We start from the raw sequence: 26,655 nt of genomic DNA on the forward strand, positions 1-26,655 counted from the left end.
TGGCGCTTTAAACCTCGGGCGCGTGCACGCGTGCGTGTTTCCGTGCGGCAGTGCCCGAGCTGTCAAACTCCTGCTGGGTTACATTGCAGCCGCGGGAGCGAGTGGGACTAATCCTGTGTCCCCCCACACATGTGATCACCATGAGATCCAATCATGGTGGTCACAGATGTTTAGTAAATAAGTGACACACAGCCTCACTCTGCCCCCTTCTCTCTTTAGATCCTTCATTTCTGAGCAGAGAGGAGACAGATGTTACAGCTGCCTGTGAAGCAGTTACATAGAAAAAAATTACATCATTTAAAATAGTTTCACAGGGTTAGTGTAGGTAGTGTAGAGTTTACAGCTTTAGGGTGGCTTCACACGAGCGTGTTTTTGTGCGGACATAGGTGCGCACCTTTGTATACGCAAAAAAATACGCGTGTATGAAGGTCCGTGCATTGCCTTCAATGGAGCTGCAGCTGCTGCCTGAGGCTCCATTGAAGTCAATGGTCTGCTGGCACTCCTGAATTGATTTTCAGGGAAGGGTTTTACATATAAGCCCTTCCCTAAAAAACAAGAATTTTAGTGTAAAAAAAAAACAACTTACCTGTCCGCCGCTGCCGTGTCCCCCGCGGGGATGATTTACAATCCCCGCCTGCTGAATGGACTGCCTCTGATTGGCTGAGCACTGTGACCAATCAGAGGCAGCTCTCAGCTATTGAATGACAGCTGAGAGCTGCCTCTGATTGGTCCCTGCGCTCAGCCAATCAGAGGCAGCGTTCACACATTCATGAATTCATAAGGATTCTTAAGAATGGATTGAACCTCAGCCCAGGATTTTTGCATAAGTGAAAAATATGAAAGGGTCTGAAGGAGGTCAAGTGGAATGTCCTTGTTACAGCACCAGTTGGGTGCATAGGTACGTATGGTGCGGGGCTCCCTGACACTGCCCACGCCAATGTCCCTTCCTGGAGATAGCCCTGAAAGTGGACACGTCCAGGTCGCCCACTCTGACTCTACGCTGCCTAGTGGCAGGACAGGAAGGAACCGCCGTACCTATGCAGGTGACTACTCACTTGTACTGACAGGCTAGGCAGATGGAATAACCAACAGGAAAGAAAACCACAGCACACAGGCAGAGCTGGATCGAGACAGGGTAACTTCCACTGGAGCAGGACTGAGGTCAAACACACAGAGGACAGAACCAATAACTGGCAACTGCTATCCGCAGCTGCCAGACTATATTCAGGAGTCTGCACCCCTAGGGCGGAGACCAATCAAGCTGGCTGACCAGAGCTCCCAGCCAGCCATTATAACTCACAGAGATAAGAGTGCGCGCGCCTCTCACAGCAGGTACACGGACGCCGTGGCTTGCCGACCTGAACGAGGGCACAACGTCATCCCAGGACGCTGCGGTGAACCGTGCCACTGCCACCCAGGGTCCCTGACCGGCCTCATGGTAACAGTCGTCCTCCGAATCATTTTTTTTTGTTGTTGCTTTAAAACTTCATAAAAATTCAGAACTGGACTTGGTATAATGTTGCCATCCAAAAGGTAGTACTGTATCTCCTTCCATATGCAGGTTGAAGGAGAGATAAGACACATCATAAAACTGTCCTGAGCTCAGTGGACTGATTTAGACGTATGTCTCCGCTCTGTTTGTATGTTGTTTTAAGTTTGGAGTGAAAAACAGTCTCATATTCGATGTGTGAACATTTATTTAGATCAATAGCAATGTGTCCTCCTCCCCTCCTGCGTCTATATGTTATAATTATGTGCCATCCTAACTAGTTTCATTCATTAGCCTGATAAAGGGGGCGAGATATCCCTGAAAGCTTGCTGTAACATCATGCATTTTTGTTAGCCATTAAAAGGTCTCCTATCTACAAGATGACTTGGTTTCTCTTGCTGGGAACAATCACACTTTGCTCTACTGGATAACAGGGTGCCAAACCCTTATTTTTGTTCACTACTGCACACATCAAACACCGGAGCCTGTGGGACAATCCGTAAAAATAAAAGGGCTTTCCACAGAGGCCGGTGGGAAAACAAATTCTGAAGGGAACATCCTGCTTTTTTCAAAGTGACGAACTGATGGCAGTCAAATATAGGGACTGAAAGGACGTGTTTGTCCTCAGTACAGTCCATACACATGCCAGGGGGAGCCGTCAGGGGGAGGGTCTGCATCCGACAAGCAAAAGCCGGTGTGCAGAATAAATTACAATAAATTCATGGGGGGAGGGGGGGCATATTTGGTTAAACGGAAAACAAGATTCTGGTATAAAAAAGTGACTATATACCTCCTTCACGTGGCCGTGTGCCTCATTCAGGTCGCAGTCCATAATAGTTTTGTCCTGTACAAAAAAAAAGAGGAGGCAGAGATTCATATCTTGACTATCAGGGGAATATAATTGCACACCTCCTCTTTCAGACTGAAGACCCCCGACTTTGTCATGAATCTGAAGATGTCTGACGACTAACAAAGACTTTTTATTTGCCGAGTACCCATCAATAGGACAACCACAATAAGTACCACAACCAATAGGACAACCCCACAGAAAACATGCAGGGTGTGTAGCAAACACAGGAGACGCAGTGACTCTCGCTACTATTGCCCTAAGTGTCCCACAACACCCGGCCTCTGCACCCCCCGTTTTAGAGGTACCACACTCCCCCACATTATTAAATAATTTTTATACAAATCCCATTTTTTTAAATTCACATAAAATCATCTCCTGTAACTGTGTGAAATCGAGACTTTTTCTTCTAGGCCCTGATACTTGGTACTTTTTGATAAGCTGAATATCACAAGTAGAGATGAGCGAGCACCAAAATGCTCGGGTGCTCGTTACTCGGGACGAAATTATTGCGATGCTCGAGGGTTCGTTTCAAGTAAGGGACCCCATTGAAGTCAAAGGGCGACTCGAGCATTTTTGTATATCGCCGATGCTTGCTAAGGTTTCCATTTGTGAAAATCTGGGCAATTCAAGAAAGTGATGGGAACGACACAGCAACGGATAGGGCAGGCGAGGGGCTACATGTTGGGCTGCATCTCAAGTTCCCAGGTCCCACTATTAAGCCACAATAGCGGCAAGAGTGGGCCCCCCCCCCCCTCCCAACAACTTTTACTTCTGAAAAGCCCTCATTAGCAATGCATACCTTAGCTAAGCACCACACTACCTGCATGACACTCCGCTGCCACTTCTCCTGGGTTACATGCTGCCCAACACACCCCCCCCCCCCGCACGACGCAGTGTCCACAGCGCACACCAAAGTGTCCCTGCGCAGCCTTCAGCTGCACTCTTGCCACACCACCCTCATGTCTATTTACAAGTGCGTCTGCCATGAGGAGGAACCGCAGGCACACACTGCAGAGGGTTGGCATGGCTAGGCAGCGACCCTCTTTAAAAGGGGCGGGGCGATAGCCCACAATGCTGTACAGAAGCAATGAGAAATATAATCCTGTGCCACCGCCATCAGGAGCTGCACATGTGGGCATAGCAATGGGGAACCTATGTGCCACACACTATTCATTCTGTCAAGGTGTCTGCACACCCCAGTCAGACCGGGCTTTTTAATTCATAGACACAGGCAGGTACAACTCCGCAATGGGAATTCCGTGTGCACCCACAGCATGGGTGGCTCCCTGGAACCCACCGGCTGTACATAAATGTATCCCATTGCAGTGCCCATCACAGCTGAGGTAACGTCCGATTAAATGCAGGTGGGCTTCGGCCCACACTGCATGCCCCAGTCAGACTGGGGTTCTTTAGAAGTGGACACATGCAGTTACAACTCCGTGTGGACCGACAGCATGGGTGGGTGCCAGGAAGCCACCGGCGGTAAATAAATATATCCCATTGCATTGCCCATCACAGCTGAGGTAATGTTATGTTTAATGCAGGTGGGCTTCGGCCCACACTGCATGCCCCAGTCAGACTGGTGTTCTTTAGAAGTGGACACATGCAGTTACAACTCCCTGTGGACCCACAGCATGGGTGGCTCCCTGGAACCCCCCGGCTGTACATAAATGTATCCCATTGCAGTGCCCATCACAGCTGAGGTAATGTCAGATTAAATGCAGGTGGGCTTCGGCCCACACTGCATGCCCCAGTCAGACTGGGGTTCTTTAGAAGTGGACCGACAGCATGGGTGGGTGCCAGGAAGCCACCGGCGGTACATAAATATATCCCATTGCAGTGCCCATCACAGCTGAGGTAACGTCCGATTAAATGCAGGTGGGCTTCGGCCCACACTGCATGCCCCAGTCAGACTGGGGTTCTTTAGAAGTGGACACATGCAGTTACAACTCCCTGTGGACCCACAGCATGGGTGGGTGCCAGGAACCCACCGGCGGTACATAAATATATCCCATTGCAATGCCCAGCACAGCTGATGTATCGTCAGCTTTAATGCAGGTGGGCAAAAAATTAATTGGATTACACTGTAGGCGAGGGCCCCAAAAAATTGGTGTACGAACAGTACTAATGTACCTCAGAAAAATTGCCCATGGCCAACCAAGAGGGCAGGTGAAACCCATTAATCGCTTTGGTTAATGTGGCTTAATTTGTAACTAGGCCTGGAGGCAGCCCAGTTAAAATAAAAATTGGTTCAGGTGAAAGTTTCAACGCTTTAATGAGCATTGAAACGTATAAAAATTGTTTACAAAAATTATATGACTAAGCCTTGTGGGCCTAAGAAAAATTGCCCGTTCGGCGTGATTACGTGAGGTTTCAGGAGGAGGAGCAGGAGGAGAAGGATGAATATTATACACAGATTGATGAAGCTAAAAGGTCCACGTTTTTGATGGTGATAGAGAACAATGCTTCCATCCGCGGGTGCAGCCTACGTATTGTTTAGGTATCGCTGCTGTCCGCTGGTGGAGAAGAGAAGTCTGGGGAAATCCAGGCTTTGTTCATCTTGATGAGTGTAAGCCTGTCGGCACTGTCGGTTGACAGGTGGGTACGCTTATCTGTGATGATTCCCCCAGCCGCACTAAACACCCTCTCTGACAAGACGCTAGCCGCAGGACAAGCAAGCACCTCCAGGGCATACAGCGCGAGTTCAGGCCACGTGTCACGGAGGACGGTCGTGCGATCGGCTACGTACTCCCTCACCATCCTTTTACAGTGCTCCCGCCAACTCAGCCTTGACTGGGGAGCGGTGACACAGTCTTGCTGGGGAGCCAGAATGCTGTCAAAGGCCTTAGAGAGTGTTCCCCTGCCTGTGCTGTACATGCTGCCTGATCTCTGCGCCTCCCCTGCTACCTGGCCCTCGGAACTGCGCCTTCGGCCACTAGCACTGTCGGATGGGAATTTTACCATCAGTTTGTCCGCCAGGGTCCTGTGGTATAGCATCACTCTCGAACCCCTTTCCTCTTTGGGTATGAGAGTGGAAAGGTTCTCCTTATACCGTGGGTCGAGCAGTGTGTACACCCAGTAATCCGTAGTGGCCAGAATGCGTGTAACGCGAGGGTCACGAGAAAGGCATCCTAACATGATGTCAGCCATGTGTGCCAGGGTACCTGTACGCAACACATGGCTGTCCTCACTAGGAAGATCACTTTCAGGATCCTCCTCCTCCTCCTCAGGCCATACACGCTGAAAGGAGGACAGGCAAGCAGCATGGGTACCCTCAGCATTGGGCCAAGCTGTCTCTTCCCCCTCCTCCTCCTCCTCCTCCTCCTCAACGCGCTGAGATATAGACAGGAGGGTGCTCTGACTATCCAGCGACATACTGTCTTCCCCCGCCTGTTTCCGAGCGCAAAGCGTCTGCCTTTATGCTTTGCAGGGAAATTCTCAAGAGGCATAGCAGAGGAATGGTGACGCTAATGATTGCAGCATCGCCGCTCACCATCTGGGTAGACTCCTCAAAGTTTCCAAGGACCTGGCAGATGTCTGCCAACCAGGCCCACTCTTCTGTAAAGAATTGAGGAGGCTGACTCCCACTGCGCCGCCCATGTTGGAGTTGGTATTCCACTATAGCTCTACGCTGCTCATAGAGCCTGGCCAACATGTGGAGCGTAGCGTTCCACCGTGTGGGCACGTCGCACAGCAGTCGGTGCACTGGCAGATGAAACCGATGTTGCAGGGTGCGCAGGGTGGCAGCGTCCGTGTGGGACTTGCGGAAATGTGCGCAGAGCCGGCGCACCTTTCCGAGCAGGTCTGACAAGCGTGGGTAGCTTTTCAGAAAGCGCTGAACCACCAAATTAAAGACGTGGGTCAGGCATGGCACGTGCGTGAAGCTGCCGAGCTGCAGAGCCGCCACCAGGTTACGGCCGTTGTCACACACGACCATGCTCGGTTGGAGGCTCAGCGGCGCAAGCCAGCGGTTGGTCTGCTCTGTCAGACCCTGCAGCAGTTCGTGGGCCATGTGCCTCTTCTCTCCTAAGCTGAGTAGTTTCAGCACGGCCTGCTGACGCTTGCCCACCGCTGTGCTGCCACGACGCGCGACACCGACTGCTGGCGACGTGCTGCTGCTGACACATCTTGATTGCGAGACAGAGGTTGCGTAGGAGGAGGAGGAGGAGGAGGAGGGTGGTTGAGTGGAGGAAGCATACACCGTCGCAGATAACACCACCGAGCTGGGGCCCGCAATTCTGGGGGTGGGTAGGACGTGAGCGGTCCCAGGCTCTGACTCTGTCCCAGCCTCCACTAAATTCACCCAATGTGCCGTCAGGGAGATATAGTGGCCCTGCCCGCCTGTGCTTGTCCACGTGTCCGTTGTTAAGTGGACCTTGGCAGTAACCGCGTTGGTGAGGGCGCGTACAATGTTGCGGGAGACGTGGTCGTGCAGGGCTGGGACGGCACATCGGGAAAAGTAGTGGCGACTGGGAACTGAGTAGTGCGGGGCCGCCGCCGCCATCATACCTTTGAAAGCCTCCGTTTCCACAACCCTATACGGCAGCATCTCCAGGCTGATAAATTTAGCTATGTGCACGTTTAACGCTTGAGCGTGCGGGTGCGTGGCGGCGTGCTTGCGCTTGCGCTCCAACACTTGCGCTAGCGACGGCTGGATGGTGCGCTGAGAGACATTGGTGGATGGGGCCGAGCACAGCGGAGGTGAGGGTGTGGGTGCAGGCCAGGAGACGGTAGTGCCTGTGTCCTGAGAGGGGGGTTGGATCTCAGTGGCAGGTTGGGGCACAGGGGGAGAGGCAGCGGTGCAAACCGGAGGCGGTGAACGGCCTTCGTCCCACCTTGTGGGGTGCTTGTCCATCATATGTCTGCGCATGCTGGTGGTGGTGAGGCTGGTGGTGGTGGCTCCCCGGCTGATCTTGGCGCGACAAAGGTTGCACACCACAGTTCGTCGGTCGTCTGCACTCTCAGTGAAAAACTGCCAGACCTTTGAGCACCTCGACCTCTGCAGGGTGGCATGGCGCGAGGGGGCGCTTTGGGAAACAGTTGGTGGATTATTCGGTCTGGCCCTGCCTCCACCCCTGGCCACCGCACTGCCTCTTCCAACCTGCCCTGCTGCTGCACTTGCCTCCCCCTCTGAAGACCTGTTCTCAGTAGACGTAGCAAACCAGGTGGGGTCAGTCACCTGATCGTCCTGCTGCTCTTCCTCCGAATCCTCTGTGCGCTCCTCCCTCGGACTTACTGCCCTTACTACTACCTCACTAATAGACAACTGTGTCTCATGGTCATCGGCCTCCTCAACCACTGAAAGCTCTTGAGACAGTTGCCGGAAGTCCCCAGCCTCATCCCCCGGACCCCGGGAACTTTCCAAAGGTTGGGCATCGGTCACGACAAACTCCTCCAGTGGGAGAGGATTCGGAACCATTGCTGCCCATTCTGGGCAGAGGCCCGAGGACAGTTCCTGGGAGTCTGCCCGCTCCTCAGAATGTGTCATTGTAATGGAGTGAGGAGGCTGGGAGGAAGGAGGAGCAGCATCTAGAGGATTCAGAGTTGCAGCAGTGGACGGCGCAGAATTCTGGGTGGTCGATAGATTGCTGGATGCACTTTCTGCCATCCACGACAGGACCTGCTCACACTGCTCATTTTCTAATAAAGGTCTACCGCGTGGACCCATTAATTGTGAGATGAATGTGGGGACGCCAGAAACGTGCCTCTCTCCTAATCTCGCAGCAGTCGGCTGCGATACACCTGGATCAGGAGCTCGGCCTGTGCCCACACCCTGACTTGGGCCTCCGCGTCCTCGCCCGCGTCCTCTAGGCCTACCCCTACCCCTCAGCATGCTGTATTACCAGTAGTTCAGAAACAGAACGCTGTAATTAAATGTGCCGCTTATTGGCCTGTGGTTGGAGGCTGACTTCCCTTACGGAACGCACAGCAGAGCCAGGAAACAATTTTGCGCACGCCTGTAGTGAGACGTAGGTGCGTATGACTGAGCTAGTGGAATTCACAGCGCAGAAGCAGTCAAGTGGCCAAAGGCCAGTAGTAGGCCTTAAGTATTTTGCTTCTATTTTTTTAAAATGCTGAGCTGATACAGCAGACAGATACTGTAGGTAGCGTATAATATTATGGATACTCTTTCCCTCTGGCGGGATGACAGCGCTGATGTAACAGAGACAGCAGAGCCAGTAAACAATTTTGCGCAAGCCTGCTGTAATGCTTAGCTGCGTATTAATTAGGACTACTACCCCCAGCAGACACGCAGTAAACTGAAGACGGTCACAGGCAGCCCAAATATAGTATTTTTCCCCAATTTTTTGGAAAAAGCCCACTGCCTATATAGCCTGAATATCTCTTCCCCTGCCTCACCAGTACTGGCCCTATACTCTGTACAATGACTGCAGACTGCGGACGCAATGCTCTGCACGGCCGATATACAAAAAAAAAATTGTGCAACACTGCTAAAAGCAGCCTCAACAGAACTGCACACGGTCAGATGTGGCCCTAAGAAGGACCGTTGGGATTCTTGAAGCCTAAAATAACTCCTAACGCTCTCCCTATAGCAGCTCCGGCACCAGCAGCACTTTCCCTGATCTCTGTCAGAATGCATCTGTGGCGAGCCGCGGGAGGGGCCGATTTATATACTCAGGTGACACCTGATCTCGCCAGCCACTCACTGCAGGGGGGTGGTATAGGGCTTGAACGTTGCAGGGGGAAGTTGTAATGCCTTCCCTGTCTTTCTATTGGCCAGAAAAGCGCGCTAACGTCTCAGAGATGAAAGTGAAAGTAACTCGAACATCGCATGGTGCTCGCCTCTAGTAACGAGCATCTCGAACACGCTAATACTCAAACGAGTATCAAGCTCGGACGAGTACGTTCGCTCATCTCTAATCACAAGGAATGAACAAAAATGATTAGAATTAGAGATGAGCGAACGTACTCGTCCGAGCTTGATACTCGTTCGAGTATTAGCGTGTTCGAGATGCTCGTTACTCGAGACGAGTACCACGCGATGTTCGAGTTACTTTCACTTTCATCTCTGAGACGTTAGTGCGCTTTTCTGGCCAATAGAAAGACAGGGAAGGCATTACAACTTCCTCCTGCGACGTTCAAGCCCTATACCACCCCCCTGCAGTGAGTGGCTGGCAAGATCAGGTGTCACCCGAGTATATAAATCGGCCCCTCCCGCGGCTCGCCACAGATGCGTTCTGACAGAGATCAGGGAAAGTGCTGCTGGTGCCGGAGCTGCTATAGGGAGAGCGTTAGGAGTTATTTTAGGCTTCAAGAACCCCAACGGTCCTTCTTAGGGCCACATCTGACCGTGTGCAGTACTGTTGAGGCTGCTTTTAGCAGTGTTGCACAATTTTTTTTTTTTGTATATCGGCCGTGCAGAGCATTGCGTCCGCAGTCTGCAGTCATTGTACAGAGTATAGGGCCAGTACTGGTGAGGCAGGGAAAGAGATATTCAGGCTATATAGGCAGTGGGCTTTTTCCAAAAAATTGGGGAAAAATACTATATTTGGGTTGCCTGTGACCGTCTTCAGTTTACTGCGTGTCTGCTGGGGGTAGTAGTCCTAATTAATACGCAGCTAAGCGTTACAGCAGGCTTGCGCAAAATTGTTTCCTGGCTCTGCTGTCTCTGTTACATCAGCGCTGTCATCCCGCCAGAGGGAAAGAGTATACATAATATTATACGCTGCCTACAGTATCTATCTGCTGGGGGTAGTAGTCCTAATTAATATGCAGCTAAGCGTCACAGCAGGCTTGCGCAAAATTGTTTCCTGGATCTGCTGTCTCTGTTACATGATCGTCGTCATCCCGCCAGAGGGAAAGAGTATACAGAATATTATACGCTGCCTACAGTATCTATCAGCTGGGGGTAGTAGTCCTAATTAATACGCAGCTAAGCGTTACAGCAGGCTTGCGCAAAATTGTTTCCAGGATCTGCTGTCTCTGCTACATGATCGCCGTCATCCCGCCAGAGGGAAACAGTATACATAATATTATACGCTGCCTACAGTATCTATCTGCTGGGGGTAGTAGTCCTAATTAATACGCAGCTAAGCGTTACAGCAGGCTTGCGCAAAATTGTTTCCTGGATCTGCTGTCTCTATTACATGATCGCCGTCATTCCGCCAGAGGGAAAGAGTATACATAATATTATACGCTGCCTACAGTATCTATCTGCTGGGGGTAGTAGTCCTAATTAATAGGCAGCTAAGCGTTACAGCAGGCTTGCGCAAAATTGTTTCCTGGATCTGCTGTCTCTGTTACATGATCGCCGTCATCCCGCCAGAGGGAAAGAGTATACATAATATTATACGCTGCCTACAGTATCTATCTGCTGGGGGTAGTAGTCCTAATTAATACGCAGCTAAGCGTTACAGCAGGCTTGTGCAAAATTGTTTCCTGGATCTGCTGTCTCTGTTACATGATCGCCGTCATCCCGCCAGAGGGAAAGAGTATACATAATATTATACGCTGCCTACAGTATCTATCTGCTGTATCAGCTCAGCATTTTAAAAAAATAGAAGCAAAATACTTAAGGCCTACTACTGGCCTTTGGCCACTTGACTGCTTCTGCGCTGTGAATTCCACTAGCTCAGTCATACGCATCTACGTCTCACTACAGGCGTGCACAAAATTGTTTCCTGGCTCTGCTGTGCGTTCCGTAAGGGAAGTCAGCCTCCAACCACAGGCCAATAAGCGGCACATTTAATTACAGCGTTCTGTTTCTGCACTACTGGTAATACAGCATGCTGAGGGGTAGGGGTAGGCCTAGAGGACGTGGACGCGGGCGAAGACGCGGAGGCCCAAGTCAGGGTGTGGGCACAGGCCGAGCTCCTGATCCAGGTGTATCGCAGCCGACTGCTGCGAGATTAGGAGAGAGGCACATTTCTGGCGTCCCCACATTCATCTCACAATTAATGGGTCCACGCGGTAGACCTTTATTAGAAAATGAGCAGTGTGAGCAGGTCCTGTCGTGGATGGCAGAAAGTGCATCCAGCAATCTATCGACCACCCAGAATTCTTCGCCGTCCACTGCTGCAACTCTGAATCCTCTGGCTGCTGCTCCTCCTTCCTCCCAGCCTCCTCACTCCATTACAATGACACATTCTGAGGAGCAGGCAGACTCCCAGGAACTGTTCTCGGGCCCCTGCCCAGAATGGGCAGCAATGGTTCCGAATCCTTTCCCACTGGAGGAGTTTGTCGTGACCGATGCCCAACCTTTGGAAAGTTCCCGGGGTCCGGGGGATGAGGCTGGGGACTTCCGGCAACTGTCTCAAGAGCTTTCAGTGGGTGAGGAGGACGATGACGATGAGACACAGTTGTCTATCACTCAGGTAGTAGTAATTAGAGTAAGTCCGAGGGAGGAGCGCACAGAGGATTTGGAGGAAGAGCAGCAGGACGATGAGGTGACTGACCCCACCTGGTTTGCTACGCCTACTGAGGACAAGTCTTCAGAGGGGGAGGCAAGTGCAGCAGCAGGGCAGGTTGGAAGAGGCAGTGCGGTGGCCAGGGGTAGAGGCAGGGCCAGACCGAATAATCCACCAACTGTTTCCCAAAGCGCCCCCTCGCGCCATGCCACCCTGCAGAGGCCGAGATGCTCAAAGGTCTGGCAGTTTTTCACTGAGTGCAGACGACCGACGAACAGTGGTGTGCAACCTTTGTCGCTCGAAGATAAGCCGGGGAGCCACCACCACCAGCATGCCAGACATATGATGGCCAAGCACCCCACAAGGTGGAACGAAGGCCGTTCACCGCCTCCAGTTTGCACGGCTGCCTCTCCCCCTGTGCCCCAACCTGCCACTGAGATTCAACCCCCCTCTCAGGACACAGGCACTACCGTCTCATGGCCTGCACCCACACCCTCACCTGCGCTGTGCTCGGCCCCATCCACCAATGTCTCTCAGCGCACCGTCGCTAGCGCAAGTGTTGGAGCGCAAGTGCAAGTACGCCGCCATGCACCCGCACGCTCAAGCGTTAAACGTGCACATAGCCAAATTTATCAGCCTGGAGATGCTGCCGTATAGGGTTGTGGAAACGGAGGCTTTCAAAGGTATGATGGCGGCGGCGGCCCCGCGCTACTCAGTTCCCAGTCGCCACTACTTTTCCCGATGTGCCGTCCCAGCCCTGCACTACCACGTCTCCCGCAACATTGTACGCGCCCTCACCAACGCGGTTACTGCCAAGGTCCACGGACACGTGGACAAGCACAGGCGGGCAAGGCCACTATATCTCCCTGACGGCACATTGGGTGAATTTAGTGGAGGCTGGGACAGAGTCAGAGCCTGGGACCGCTCACGTCCTACCCACCCCCAGAATTGCGGGCCCCAGCTCGGTGGTGGTATCTGCGGCGGTGTATGCTTCCTCCACTCAACCACCCTCCTCCTCCTGCTACGCAACCTCTGTCTCGCAATCAAGATGTGTCAGCAGCAGCACGTCGCCAGCAGTCGGTGTCGCGCGTCGTGGCAGCACAGCGGGGGGCAAGCGTCAGCAGCCCGTGCTGAAACTACTCAGCTTAGGAGAGAAGAAGCACACGGCCCACGAACTGCTGCAGGGTCTGACAGAGCAGACCGACCGCTGGCTTGCGCCGCTGAGCCTCCAACCGGGCATGGTCGTGCGTGACAACGGCCGTAACCTGGTGGTGACTCTGCAGCTCAGCAGACTCACGCACGTGCCATGCCTGGCCCACATCTTTAACTTGGTGGTTCAGCGCTTTCTGAAAAGCTACCCACGCTTGTCAGACCTGCTCGGAAAGGTGCGCCGGCTCTGCGCACATTTCCACAAGTCCCACACGGACGCTGCCACCTTGCGCACCCTGCAACATCGGTTTCATCTGCCAGTGCACCGACTGCTGTGCGACGTGCCCACATGGTGGAACGCTACGCTCCACATGTTGGCCAGGCTCTATGAGCAGCGTAGAGCTATTGCGGAATACTAACTTCAACATGGGCGGCGCAGTGGGAGTCAGCCTCCTCAATTCTTTACAGAAGAGTGGGCCTGGTTGGCAGCCATCTGCCAGGTCCTTGGAAACTTTGAGGAGTCTACCCAGATGGTGAGCGGCGACGCTGCAATCATTAGCGTCACCATTCCTCTGCTATGCCTCTTGAGAAGTTCCCTGCAAAGCATAAAGGCAGACGCTATGCGCTCGGAAACAGAGGCGGGGGAAGACAGTATGTCGCTAGATAGTCAGAGCACCCTCCTGTCTATATCTCAGCGCGTTGAGGAGGAGGAGCATGAGGAGGAGGGGGAAGAGACAGCTTGGCCCAATGCTGAGGGTACCCATGCTGCTTGCCTGTCATCCTTTCAGCGTGTATGGCCTGAGGAGGAGGATCCTGAAAGTGATCTTCCTAGTGAGGACAGCCATGTGTTGCGTACAGGTACCCTGGCACACATGGCTGACTTCATGTTAGGATGCCTTTCTCGTGACCCTCGCGTTACACGCATTCTGGCCACTACGGATTACTGGGTGTACACACTGCTCGACCCACGGTATAAGGAGAACCTTTCCACTCTCATACCCGAAGAGGAAAGGGGTTCGAGAGTGATGCTATACCACAGGACCCTGGCGGACAAACTGATGGTAAAATTCCCATCCGACAGCGCTAGTGGCCAAAGGCGCAGTTCCGAGGGCCAGGTAGCAGGGGAGGCGCAGAGATCAGGCAGCATGTACAGCGCAGGCAGGGGAACACTCTCTAAGGCTTTTGCCAGCTTTCTGGCTCCCCAGCAAGACTGTGTCACCGCTCCCCAGTCAAGGCTGAGTTGGCGGGAGCACTGTAAAAGGATGGTGAGGGAGTACGTAGCCGATCGCACGACCGTACTCCGTGACGCCTCTGCTCCCTACAACTACTCGAAGCTGGACACGTGGCCTGAACTCGCGCTGTATGCCCTGGAGGTGCTTGCTTGTCCTGCGGCTAGCGTCTTGTCAGAGAGGGTGTTTAGTGCGGCTGGGGGAATCATCACAGATAAGCGTACCCGCCTGTCAACCGACAGTGCCGACAGGCTAACACTCATCAAGATGAACAAAGCCTGGATTTCCCCAGACTTCTCTTCTCCACCAGCGGACAGCAGCGATACATAAACAATACGTAGGCTGCACCCGCGGATGGAAGCATTGTTCTCTATCACCATCAAAAACGTGGACCTTTTAGCTTCATCAATCTGTGTATAATATTCCTCCTCCTCCTCCTGCTCCTCCTCCTGAAACCTGACGTAATCACGCCGAACGGGCAATTTTTCTTAGGCCCCAAGGCTCAGTCATATAATTTTTGTAAACAATTTTTATACGTTTCTTTAGAAGTGGACACATGCAGTTAAACCCCTAGCTTCCCGGTGGCGTCAAGATACACTAATAGCGCCTGTGGCACGGACTGACCGATTGTGGTATGACGTGATATTAAGGAGTTAGATCACACTGCAGGAGCGATCAGCGCTCTGCGGGCGAAAAATAGAACTTCAATTTATAAAAAGTTTTATTATTAAAAAAAATTAAAGGTAAAAAAAGTTTAAGAAAACCTGTTGCCATATTTATAAGAAAAAAATCAAAACAAAAACCAAACATTTTTGTTATTACTGAATCCATAAAAGTCTAATCTAGTCAAAGTAACGCATAATTAACCCCGTACGGTGAGGGTGTTAGAAACTGCAGGGCGTCCTGCAAAAAACGAGCCCTGGCACAAGTACGTCGACGGAGAGATAAAAACGTTACAAGATGGCGGCAGAAAATACTTTCATTGATTTTCAAAAGAAATATTTTTGTTCCCTAAAAGTATTAGCGCAAAATCTGGTCTCGCGGTAATCGTACCGCCCCGCGGAATACAGTTATCAGGTCAACTCTGTGGCAGTGCGTACGCCGCCGAAACAAGACGCACCCAAAGATGGCGGGATTTCGGGTTTTTTTTCCATTTCACTCCACTTACAATTTGACGGATAAATAAAAGTTAGGATTTTTGGAACGTGCCGCCGAAAGCCGGGCAGAACGTGCCGCCATTTGTTTCCGGCATCGCGAACATCACTCGTGTCTGTGACCTCATTCAAATGAATGGAGCTCATTAAGCGCCACACAAATCTCGCGACATTTCCTCGGCGGCGCGAAGCTGGCCTGAACGGTCGCACTAATCCGGTGATAACGCTACAGGGTGACCGCTGGAAGACCCCGAGACAGCGGCGGAGGCTCCGGGATGTCTTCTATCCTCCAGCACATTGTACCCGCCCATAAACATAACGGGTCCCACACAACACACGGCCCTCAGCTGGCTGGCGGAGACTTGTGGCTCTGCCAATGTGACAGGGGCCAACGGATTGGTCCTTCTGGCAAAGGACAGGCCGGTCACTAGGGGGTTAAACCAAGTCCTCGTCTGCTGCTTCTGGAGGCTTCTATTCCCCCCTCCCTCTCCCGCTTCTCACACGGTCAGTTACGGCTATCTGACTTCTGTCTTCCCAGGAGCCGGAAGTTGTACTTAGTAAGCCGGCTAGAATGTACGAGCTCCTAGGAGAACCTCCTAACATACACTACACTCTAGTGGCTGCAGGACCTTCCTGATGTCACAGTCATGTGATGAGTCATGTGGGAGGGGCGTCTCAGCCACGTGACCAGGTAGAGCGAGTCCTACACTTTGGTGATGCCGCCGTGGCCGCTTTGCTCTCTCTGCCGGGAATCCGCTCTGCAGGTTATGGCCGGATTTGGATGAGATGCAGCCGATCAGATTTAATATTTGAAAGGTGTGTATGTATAGTGTGCATGTGTGTAGTGCGTCTGCGGCAGAGCTGTGTGTGTAGTGCGTCTGCGGCAGAGCTGTGTGTGTATAGTGCGTCTGCGGCAGAGCTGTGTGTGTATAGTGCGTCTGCGGCAGAGCAGTGTGTGTGTGTATAGTGCGTCTGCGGCAGAGCTGTGTGCGTATAGTGCGTCTGCGGCAGAGCTGTGTGTGTGTATAGTGCGTCTGCGGCAGAGCTGTGTGTGTATAGTGCGTCTGCGGCAGAGCTGTGTGTGTGTGTATAGTGCGTCTGCGGCAGAGCTGTGTGTGTATAGTGCGTCTGCGGCAGAGCAGTGTGTGTGTGTATAGTTCGTCTGCGGCAGAGCTGTGTGTGCGTATAGTGCGTCTGCGGCAGAGCTGTGTGTGCGTATAGTGCGTCTGCGGCAGAGCTGTGTGTGTATAGTGCGTCTGCGGCAGAGCTGTGTGTGCGTATAGTGCGTCTGCGGCAGAGCTGTGTGTGTATAGTGCGTCTGCGGCAGAGCTGTGTGTGTATAGTGCGTCTGCGGCAGAGCTGTGTGCATGTGTGTAGTGCGTCTGCGGCAGAGCTGTGTGTGCGTATAGTGCGTCTGCGGCAGAGCTGTGTGTGTATAGTGCGTCTGCGGCAGAGCTGTGTGTGTATAGTGCGTCTGCGGCAGAGCAGTGTGTGTGTGTATAGTGCGTCTGCGGCAGAGCTGTGTGTGTATAGTGCGTCTGCGGCAGAGCTGTGTGCATGTGTGTAGTGCGTCTGCGGCAGAGCTGTGTGTGCGTATAGTGCGTCTGCGGCAGAGCTGTGTGTGTATAGTGCGTCTGCGGCAGAGCTGTGTGTGTATAGTGCGTCTGCGGCAGAGCTGTGTGTGCGTATAGTGCGTCTGCGGCAGAGCTGTGTGTGTATAGTGCGTCTGCGGCAGAGCTGTGTGTGTATAGTGCGTCTGCGGCAGAGCTGTGTGTGCGTATAGTGCGTCTGCGGCAGAGCTGTGTGTGTATAGTGCGTCTGCGGCAGAGCTGTGTGTGTATAGTGCGTCTGCGGCAGAGCTGTGTGTGTATAGTGCGTCTGCGGCAGAGCTGTGTGTGCGCATGGTGCGTCTGCGGCAGAGCTGTGTGTGCATATAGTGCGTCTGCGGCAGAGCTGTGTGTGCGTATAGTGCGTCTGCGGCAGAGCTGTGTGTGTATAGTGCGTCTGCGGCAGAGCTGTGTGTGTATAGTGCGTCTGCGGCAGAGCTGTGTGTGTATAGTGCGTCTGCGGCAGAGCTGTGTGTGTATAGTGCGTCTGCGGCAGAGCTGTGTGTGTATAGTGCGTCTGCGGCAGAGCTGTGTGTGCGCATAGTGCGTCTGCGGCAGAGCTGTGTGTGCGTATAGTGCGTCTGCGGCAGAGCTGTGTGTGTATAGTGCGTCTGCGGCAGAGCTGTGTGTGTATAGTGCGTCTGCGGCAGAGCTGTGTGTGCGCATGGTGCGTCTGCGGCAGAGCTGTGTGTGTGTATAGTGCGTCTGCGGCAGAGCTGTGTGTGTATAGTGCGTCTGCGGCAGAGCTGTGTGTGTGTGTATAGTGCGTCTGCGGCAGAGCTGTGTGTGTATAGTGCGTCTGCGGCAGAGCAGTGTGTGTGTGTATAGTTCGTCTGCGGCAGAGCTGTGTGTGCGTATAGTGCGTCTGCGGCAGAGCTGTGTGTGTGTGTATAGTGCGTCTGCGGCAGAGCTGTGTGTGCGTATAGTGCGTCTGCGGCAGAGCTGTGTGTGTATAGTGCGTCTGCGGCAGAGCTGTGTGTGTATAGTGCGTCTGCGGCAGAGCTGTGTGTGTATAGTGCGTCTGCGGCAGAGCTGTGTGCATGTGTGTAGTGCGTCTGCGGCAGAGCTGTGTGTGCGTATAGTGCGTCTGCGGCAGAGCTGTGTGTGTATAGTGCGTCTGCGGCAGAGCTGTGTGTGTATAGTGCGTCTGCGGCAGAGCAGTGTGTGTGTGTATAGTGCGTCTGCGGCAGAGCTGTGTGTGTATAGTGCGTCTGCGGCAGAGCTGTGTGTGCGTATAGTGCGTCTGCGGCAGAGCTGTGTGTGTATAGTGCGTCTGCGGCAGAGCTGTGTGTGTATAGTGCGTCTGCGGCAGAGCTGTGTGTGTATAGTGCGTCTGCGGCAGAGCTGTGTGTGCGCATGGTGCGTCTGCGGCAGAGCTGTGTGTGCGTATAGTGCGTCTGCGGCAGAGCTGTGTGTGCGTATAGTGCGTCTGCGGCAGAGCTGTGTGTGTATAGTGCGTCTGCGGCAGAGCTGTGTGTGTATAGTGCGTCTGCGGCAGAGCTGTGTGTGTATAGTGCGTCTGCGGCAGAGCTGTGTGTGTATAGTGCGTCTGCGGCAGAGCTGTGTGTGCGCATAGTGCGTCTGCGGCAGAGCTGTGTGTGCGTATAGTGCGTCTGCGGCAGAGCTGTGTGTGTATAGTGCGTCTGCGGCAGAGCTGTGTGTGCGTATAGTGCGTCTGCGGCAGAGCTGTGTGTGTATAGTGCGTCTGCGGCAGAGCTGTGTGTGTATAGTGCGTCTGCGGCAGAGCTGTGTGTGCGTATAGTGCGTCTGCGGCAGAGCTGTGTGTGCGTATAGTGCGTCTGCGGCAGAGCTGTGTGTGTATAGTGCGTCTGCGGCAGAGCTGTGTGTGCGTATAGTGCGTCTGCGGCAGAGCTGTGTGTGTATAGTGCGTCTGCGGCAGAGCTGTGTGTGTATAGTGCGTCTGCGGCAGAGCTGTGTGTGTGTATAGTGCGTCTGCGGCAGAGCTGTGTGTGTATAGTGCGTCTGCGGCAGAGCTGTGTGTGCGCATAGTGCGTCTGCGGCAGAGCTGTGTGTGCGTATAGTGCGTCTGCGGCAGAGCTGTGTGTGCGTATAGTGCGTCTGCGGCAGAGCTGTGTGTGCGTATAGTGCGTCTGCGGCAGAGCTGTGTGTGTATAGTGCGTCTGCGGCAGAGCTGTGTGTGTATAGTGCGTCTGCGGCAGAGCTGTGTGTGTATAGTGCGTCTGCGGCAGAGCTGTGTGTGCGCATAGTGCGTCTGCGGCAGAGCTGTGTGTGCGTATAGTGCGTCTGCGGCAGAGCTGTGTGTGTATAGTGCGTCTGCGGCAGAGCTGTGTGTGCGTATAGTGCGTCTGCGGCAGAGCTGTGTGTGTATAGTGCGTCTGCGGCAGAGCTGTGTGTGTATAGTGCGTCTGCGGCAGAGCAGTGTGTGTGTGTATAGTGCGTCTGCGGCAGAGCTGTGTGTGTATAGTGCGTCTGCGGCAGAGCAGTGTGTGTGTGTATAGTGCGTCTGCGGCAGAGCTGTGTGTGTATAGTGCGTCTGCGGCAGAGCTGTGTGTGTATAGTGCGTCTGCGGCAGAGCTGTGTGTGTATAGTGCGTCTGCGGCAGAGCTGTGTGTGTATAGTGCGTCTGCGGCAGAGCTGTGTGTGTATAGTGCGTCTGCGGCAGAGCTGTGTGTGTATAGTGCGTCTGCGGCAGAGCAGTGTGTGTGTGTATAGTGCGTCTGCGGCAGAGCAGTGTGTGTGTATAGTGCGTCTGCGGCAGAGCTGTGTGTGCATATAGTGCGTCTGCGGCAGAGCTGTGTGTGTATAGTGCGTCTGCGGCAGAGCAGTGTGTGTGTGTATAGTGCGTCTGCGGCAGAGCTGTGTGTGTATAGTGCGTCTGCGGCAGAGCAGTGTGTGTGCGTATAGTTCGTCTGCGGCAGAGCTGTGTGTGCGTATAGTGCGTCTGCGGCAGAGCTGTGTGTGTATAGTGCGTCTGCGGCAGAGCTGTGTGTGTATAGTGCGTCTGCGGCAGAGCTGTGTGTGTATAGTGCGTCTGCGGCAGAGCTGTGTGTGTATAGTGCGTCTGCGGCAGAGCTGTGTGTGTATAGTGCGTCTGCGGCAGAGCTGTGTGTGTATAGTGCGTCTGCGGCAGAGCTGTGTGTGTATAGTGCGTCTGCGGCAGAGCTGTGTGCATGTGTGAGGTGCGTCTGCGGCAGAGCTGTGTGTGCGTATAGTGCGTCTGCGGCAGAGCTGTGTGTGTATAGTGCGTCTGCGGCAGAGCTGTGTGTGTATAGTGCGTCTGCGGCAGAGCTGTGTGTGTATAGTGCGTCTGCGGCAGAGCTGTGTGTGTATAGTGCGTCTGCGGCAGAGCTGTGTGTGCGCATAGTGCGTCTGCGGCAGAGCTGTGTGTGCGTATAGTGCGTCTGCGGCAGAGCTGTGTGTGTATAGTGCGTCTGCGGCAGAGCTGTGTGTGCGTATAGTGCGTCTGCGGCAGAGCTGTGTGTGTATAGTGCGTCTGCGGCAGAGCTGTGTGTGTATAGTGCGTCTGCGGCAGAGCTGTGTGTGTATAGTGCGTCTGCGGCAGAGCTGTGTGTGTATAGTGCGTCTGCGGCAGAGCTGTGTGCATGTGTGTAGTGCGTCTGCGGCAGAGCTGTGTGTGCGTATAGTGCGTCTGCGGCAGAGCTGTGTGTGCGTATAGTGCGTCTGCGGCAGAGCTGTGTGTGTATAGTGCGTCTGCGGCAGAGCTGTGTGTGCGTATAGTGCGTCTGCGGCAGAGCTGTGTGTGTATAGTGCGTCTGCGGCAGAGCTGTGTGTGCGTATAGTGCGTCTGCGGCAGAGCTGTGTGTGTATAGTGCGTCTGCGGCAGAGCTGTGTGTGTATAGTGCGTCTGCGGCAGAGCTGTGTGTGTATAGTGCGTCTGCGGCAGAGCTGTGTGTGCGCATAGTGCGTCTGCGGCAGAGCTGTGTGTGCGTATAGTGCGTCTGCGGCAGAGCTGTGTGTGTATAGTGCGTCTGCGGCAGAGCTGTGTGTGCGTATAGTGCGTCTGCGGCAGAGCTGTGTGTGTATAGTGCGTCTGCGGCAGAGCTGTGTGTGTATAGTGCGTCTGCGGCAGAGCTGTGTGTGTATAGTGCGTCTGCGGCAGAGCAGTGTGTGTGTGTATAGTGCGTCTGCGGCAGAGCTGTGTGTGTATAGTGCGTCTGCGGCAGAGCAGTGTGTGTGTGTATAGTGCGTCTGCGGCAGAGCTGTGTGTGTATAGTGCGTCTGCGGCAGAGCTGTGTGTGTATAGTGCGTCTGCGGCAGAGCTGTGTGTGTATAGTGCGTCTGCGGCAGAGCTGTGTGTGTATAGTGCGTCTGCGGCAGAGCTGTGTGTGTGTGTATAGTGCGTCTGCGGCAGAGCAGTGTGTGTGTGTATAGTGCGTCTGCGGCAGAGCTGTGTGTGCGTATAGTGCGTCTGCGGCAGAGCTGTGTGTGCGTATAGTGCGTCTGCGGCAGAGCTGTGTGTGTGTGTATAGTGCGTCTGCGGCAGAGCTGTGTGTGTATAGTGCGTCTGCGGCAGAGCAGTGTGTGTGTGTATAGTTCGTCTGCGGCAGAGCTGTGTGTGCGTATAGTGCGTCTGCGGCAGAGCTGTGTGTGTGTGTATAGTGCGTCTGCGGCAGAGCTGTGTGTGTGTATAGTGCGTCTGCGGCAGAGCTGTGTGTGTATAGTGCGTCTGCGGCAGAGCAGTGTGTGTGTGTATAGTTCGTCTGCGGCAGAGCTGTGTGTGCGTATAGTGCGTCTGCGGCAGAGCTGTGTGTGTGTGTATAGTGCGTCTGCGGCAGAGCTGTGTGTGCGTATAGTGCGTCTGCGGCAGAGCTGTGTGTGTATAGTGCGTCTGCGGCAGAGCTGTGTGTGTATAGTGCGTCTGCGGCAGAGCTGTGTGTGTATAGTGCGTCTGCGGCAGAGCTGTGTGCATGTGTGTAGTGCGTCTGCGGCAGAGCTGTGTGTGCGTATAGTGCGTCTGCGGCAGAGCTGTGTGTGCGTATAGTGCGTCTGCGGCAGAGCTGTGTGTGTATAGTGCGTCTGCGGCAGAGCAGTGTGTGTGTGTATAGTGCGTCTGCGGCAGAGCTGTGTGTGTATAGTGCGTCTGCGGCAGAGCTGTGTGTGTATAGTGCGTCTGCGGCAGAGCTGTGTGTGTATAGTGCGTCTGCGGCAGAGCAGTGTGTGTGTGTGTATAGTGCGTCTGCGGCAGAGCTGTGTGTGTATAGTGCGTCTGCGGCAGAGCTGTGTGTGCGTATAGTGCGTCTGCGGCAGAGCTGTGTGTGTATAGTGCGTCTGCGGCAGAGCTGTGTGTGTGTATAGTGCGTCTGCGGCAGAGCTGTGTGTGCGTATAGTGCGTCTGCGGCAGAGCTGTGTGTGTATAGTGCGTCTGCGGCAGAGCTGTGTGTGTATAGTGCGTCTGCGGCAGAGCCATGTGTGTGTATAGTGCGTCTGCGGCAGAGCTGTGTGTGTATAGTGCGTCTGCGGCAGAGCTGTGTGTGTGTATAGTGCGTCTGCGGCAGAGCTGTGTGTGCGTATAGTGCGTCTGCGGCAGAGCTGTGTGTGTATAGTGCGTCTGCGGCAGAGCTGTGTGTGTATAGTGCGTCTGCGGCAGAGCTGTGTGTGCGCATAGTGCGTCTGCGGCAGAGCTGTGTGTGCGTATAGTGCGTCTGCGGCAGAGCTGTGTGTGCGTATAGTGCGTCTGCGGCAGAGCTGTGTGTGCGTATAGTGCGTCTGCGGCAGAGCTGTGTGTGTATAGTGCGTCTGCGGCAGAGCTGTGTGTGTATAGTGCGTCTGCGGCAGAGCTGTGTGTGTATAGTGCGTCTGCGGCAGAGCTGTGTGTGTATAGTGCGTCTGCGGCAGAGCTGTGTGTGTATAGTGCGTCTGCGGCAGAGCTGTGTGTGCGTATAGTGCGTCTGCGGCAGAGCTGTGTGTGCGTATAGTGCGTCTGCGGCAGAGCTGTGTGTGTATAGTGCGTCTGCGGCAGAGCTGTGTGTGTATAGTGCGTCTGCGGCAGAGCTGTGTGTGCGCATAGTGCGTCTGCGGCAGAGCTGTGTGTGCGTATAGTGCGTCTGCGGCAGAGCTGTGTGTGTATAGTGCGTCTGCGGCAGAGCTGTGTGTGCGTATAGTGCGTCTGCGGCAGAGCTGTGTGTGTATAGTGCGTCTGCGGCAGAGCTGTGTGTGTATAGTGCGTCTGCGGCAGAGCTGTGTGTGTGTGTATAGTGCGTCTGCGGCAGAGCTGTGTGTGTATAGTGCGTCTGCGGCAGAGCAGTGTGTGTGTGTATAGTGCGTCTGCGGCAGAGCTGTGTGTGTATAGTGCGTCTGCGGCAGAGCTGTGTGTGTATAGTGCGTCTGCGGCAGAGCTGTGTGTGTATAGTGCGTCTGCGGCAGAGCAGTGTGTGTATAGTGCGTCTGCGGCAGAGCAGTGTGCGCATAGTGCGTCTGCGGCAGAGCTGTGTGTGCGCATAGTGCGTCTGCGGCAGAGCTGTGTGTGTATAGTGCGTCTGCGGCAGAGCTGTGTGTGTGTATAGTGCGTCTGCGGCAGAGCTGTGTGTGCGTATAGTGCGTCTGCGGCAGAGCTGTGTGTGTATAGTGCGTCTGCGGCAGAGCTGTGTGTGTGTATAGTGCGTCTGCGGCAGAGCTGTGTGTGTGTATAGTGCGTCTGCGGCAGAGCTGTGTGTGCGCATAGTGCGTCTGCGGCAGAGCTGTGTGTGCGTATAGTGCGTCTGCGGCAGAGCTGTGTGTGTATAGTGCGTCTGCGGCAGAGCTGTGTGTGTATAGTGCGTCTGCGGCAGAGCCATGTGTGTGTATAGTGCGTCTGCGGCAGAGCTGTGTGTGTGTATAGTGCGTCTGCGGCAGAGCTGTGTGTGCGTATAGTGCGTCTGCGGCAGAGCTGTGTGTGTATAGTGCGTCTGCGGCAGAGCTGTGTGTGTATAGTGCGTCTGCGGCAGAGCTGTGTGTGCGCATAGTGCGTCTGCGGCAGAGCTGTGTGTGCGCATAGTGCGTCTGCGGCAGAGCTGTGTGTGCGTATAGTGCGTCTGCGGCAGAGCTGTGTGTGCGTATAGTGCGTCTGCGGCAGAGCTGTGTGTGTATAGTGCGTCTGCGGCAGAGCTGTGTGTGTATAGTGCGTCTGCGGCAGAGCTGTGTGTGTATAGTGCGTCTGCGGCAGAGCTGTGTGTGTGTATAGTGCGTCTGCGGCAGAGCTGTGTGTGCGTATAGTGCGTCTGCGGCAGAGCTGTGTGTGTATAGTGCGTCTGCGGCAGAGCTGTGTGCGTATAGTGCGTCTGCGGCAGAGCTGTGTGTGTATAGTGCGTCTGCGGCAGAGCTGTGTGTGTATAGTGCGTCTGCGGCAGAGCCATGTGTGTGTATAGTGCGTCTGCGGCAGAGCTGTGTGTGTATAGTGCGTCTGCGGCAGAGCTGTGTGTGTGTATAGTGCGTCTGCGGCAGAGCTGTGTGTGCGTATAGTGCGTCTGCGGGAGAGCTGTGTGTGTATAGTGCGTCTGCGGCAGAGCTGTGTGTGTATAGTGCGTCTGCGGCAGAGCTGTGTGTGCGCATAGTGCGTCTGCGGCAGAGCTGTGTGTGCGTATAGTGCGTCTGCGGCAGAGCTGTGTGTGCGTATAGTGCGTCTGCGGCAGAGCTGTGTGTGTATAGTGCGTCTGCGGCAGAGCTGTGTGTGTATAGTGCGTCTGCGGCAGAGCTGTGTGTGTATAGTGCGTCTGCGGCAGAGCTGTGTGTGTATAGTGCGTCTGCGGCAGAGCTGTGTGTGCGTATAGTGCGTCTGCGGCAGAGCTGTGTGTGCGTATAGTGCGTCTGCGGCAGAGCTGTGTGTGTATAGTGCGTCTGCGGCAGAGCTGTGTGTGTATAGTGCGTCTGCGGCAGAGCTGTGTGTGCGCATAGTGCGTCTGCGGCAGAGCTGTGTGTGCGTATAGTGCGTCTGCGGCAGAGCTGTGTGTGCGTATAGTGCGTCTGCGGCAGAGCTGTGTGTGCGTATAGTGCGTCTGCGGCAGAGCTGTGTGTGTATAGTGCGTCTGCGGCAGAGCTGTGTGTGCGTATAGTGCGTCTGCGGCAGAGCTGTGTGTGCGTATAGTGCGTCTGCGGCAGAGCTGTGTGTGTATAGTGCGTCTGCGGCAGAGCTGTGTGTGTATAGTGCGTCTGCGGCAGAGCCATGTGTGTGTATAGTGCGTCTGCGGCAGAGCTGTGTGTGTGTATAGTGCGTCTGCGGCAGAGCTGTGTGTGCGTATAGTGCGTCTGCGGCAGAGCTGTGTGTGTATAGTGCGTCTGCGGCAGAGCTGTGTGTGTATAGTGCGTCTGCGGCAGAGCTGTGTGTGCGCATAGTGCGTCTGCGGCAGAGCTGTGTGTGCGCATAGTGCGTCTGCGGCAGAGCTGTGTGTGCGTATAGTGCGTCTGCGGCAGAGCTGTGTGTGCGTATAGTGCGTCTGCGGCAGAGCTGTGTGTGCGTATAGTGCGTCTGCGGCAGAGCTGTGTGTGTATAGTGCGTCTGCGGCAGAGCTGTGTGTGCGTATAGTGCGTCTGCGGCAGAGCTGTGTGTGTATAGTGCGTCTGCGGCAGAGCTGTGTGTGTATAGTGCGTCTGCGGCAGAGCTGTGTGTGTATAGTGCGTCTGCGGCAGAGCTGTGTGTGTATAGTGCGTCTGCGGCAGAGCTGTGTGTGTATAGTGCGTCTGCGGCAGAGCTGTGTGTGTATAGTGCGTCTGCGGCAGAGCTGTGTGTGTATAGTGCGTCTGCGGCAGAGCTGTGTGTGTATAGTGCGTCTGCGGCAGAGCTGTGTGTGCGCCTAGTGCGTCTGCGGCAGAGCTGTGTGTGCGCCTAGTGCGTCTGCGGCAGAGCTGTGTGTGCGTATAGTGCGTCTGCGGCAGAGCTGTGTGTGCGTATAGTGCGTCTGCGGCAGAGCTGTGTGTGCGTATAGTGCGTCTGCGGCAGAGCTGTGTGTGTATAGTGCGTCTGCGGCAGAGCTGTGTGTGTATAGTGCGTCTGCGGCAGAGCTGTGTGTGTATAGTGCGTCTGCGGCAGAGCTGTGTGTGTATAGTGCGTCTGCGGCAGAGCTGTGTGTGCGCATAGTGCGTCTGCGGCAGAGCTGTGTGTGCGTATAGTGCGTCTGCGGCAGAGCTGTGTGTGTATAGTGCGTCTGCGGCAGAGCTGTGTGTGTATAGTGCGTCTGCGGCAGAGCTGTGTGTGCGCATAGTGTGTCTGCGGCAGAGCTGTGTGTGCGTATAGTGCGTCTGCGGCAGAGCTGTGTGTGCGTATAGTGCGTCTGCGGCAGAGCTGTGTGTGTATAGTGCGTCTGCGGCAGAGCTGTGTGTGCGTATAGTGCGTCTGCGGCAGAGCTGTGTGTGTATAGTGCGTCTGCGGCAGAGCTGTGTGTGTATAGTGCGTCTGCGGCAGAGCTGTGTGTGTATAGTGCGTCTGCGGCAGAGCTGTGTGTGTATAGTGCGTCTGCGGCAGAGCTGTGTGTGTATAGTGCGTCTGCGGCAGAGCTGTGGGTGTATAGTGCGTCTGCGGCAGAGCTGTGCGTGCGCATAGTGCGTCTGCGGCAGAGCTGTGTGTGCGTATAGTGCGTCTGCGGCAGAGCTGTGTGTGCGTATAGTGCGTCTGCGGCAGAGCTGTGTGTGTATAGTGCGTCTGCGGCAGAGCTGTGTGTGTATAGTGCGTCTGCGGCAGAGCTGTGTGTGTATAGTGCGTCTGCGGCAGAGCTGTGTGTGTATAGTGCGTCTGCGGCAGAGCTGTGTGTGTATAGTGCGTCTGCGGCAGAGCTGTGTGTGTATAGTGCGTCTGCGGCAGAGCTGTGTGTGTATAGTGCGTCTGCGGCAGAGCTGTG

General features: G+C 54.5%; 1 protein-coding gene across 2 annotated transcripts in view; it reads left to right on the forward strand.

Annotated features, from left to right (window-relative positions):
- Positions 1-15,921: 15,921 nt before the first annotated feature.
- Positions 15,922-26,655, forward strand: part of LOC136588122 (oocyte zinc finger protein XlCOF7.1-like) — a 35,501-nt gene continuing 24,767 nt past the window's right edge. For both annotated transcript variants that reach the window (XM_066587107.1, XM_066587109.1), the window contains exon 1: positions 15,922-16,055. The gene's annotated coding sequence lies outside the window, so the exon portion shown is untranslated. The remainder of the gene's footprint in view (positions 16,056-26,655) is intronic.

Source organism: Eleutherodactylus coqui, chromosome 13, assembly GCF_035609145.1.
Source record: "Eleutherodactylus coqui strain aEleCoq1 chromosome 13, aEleCoq1.hap1, whole genome shotgun sequence".
Taxonomy (NCBI): domain Eukaryota; kingdom Metazoa; phylum Chordata; class Amphibia; order Anura; family Eleutherodactylidae; genus Eleutherodactylus; species Eleutherodactylus coqui.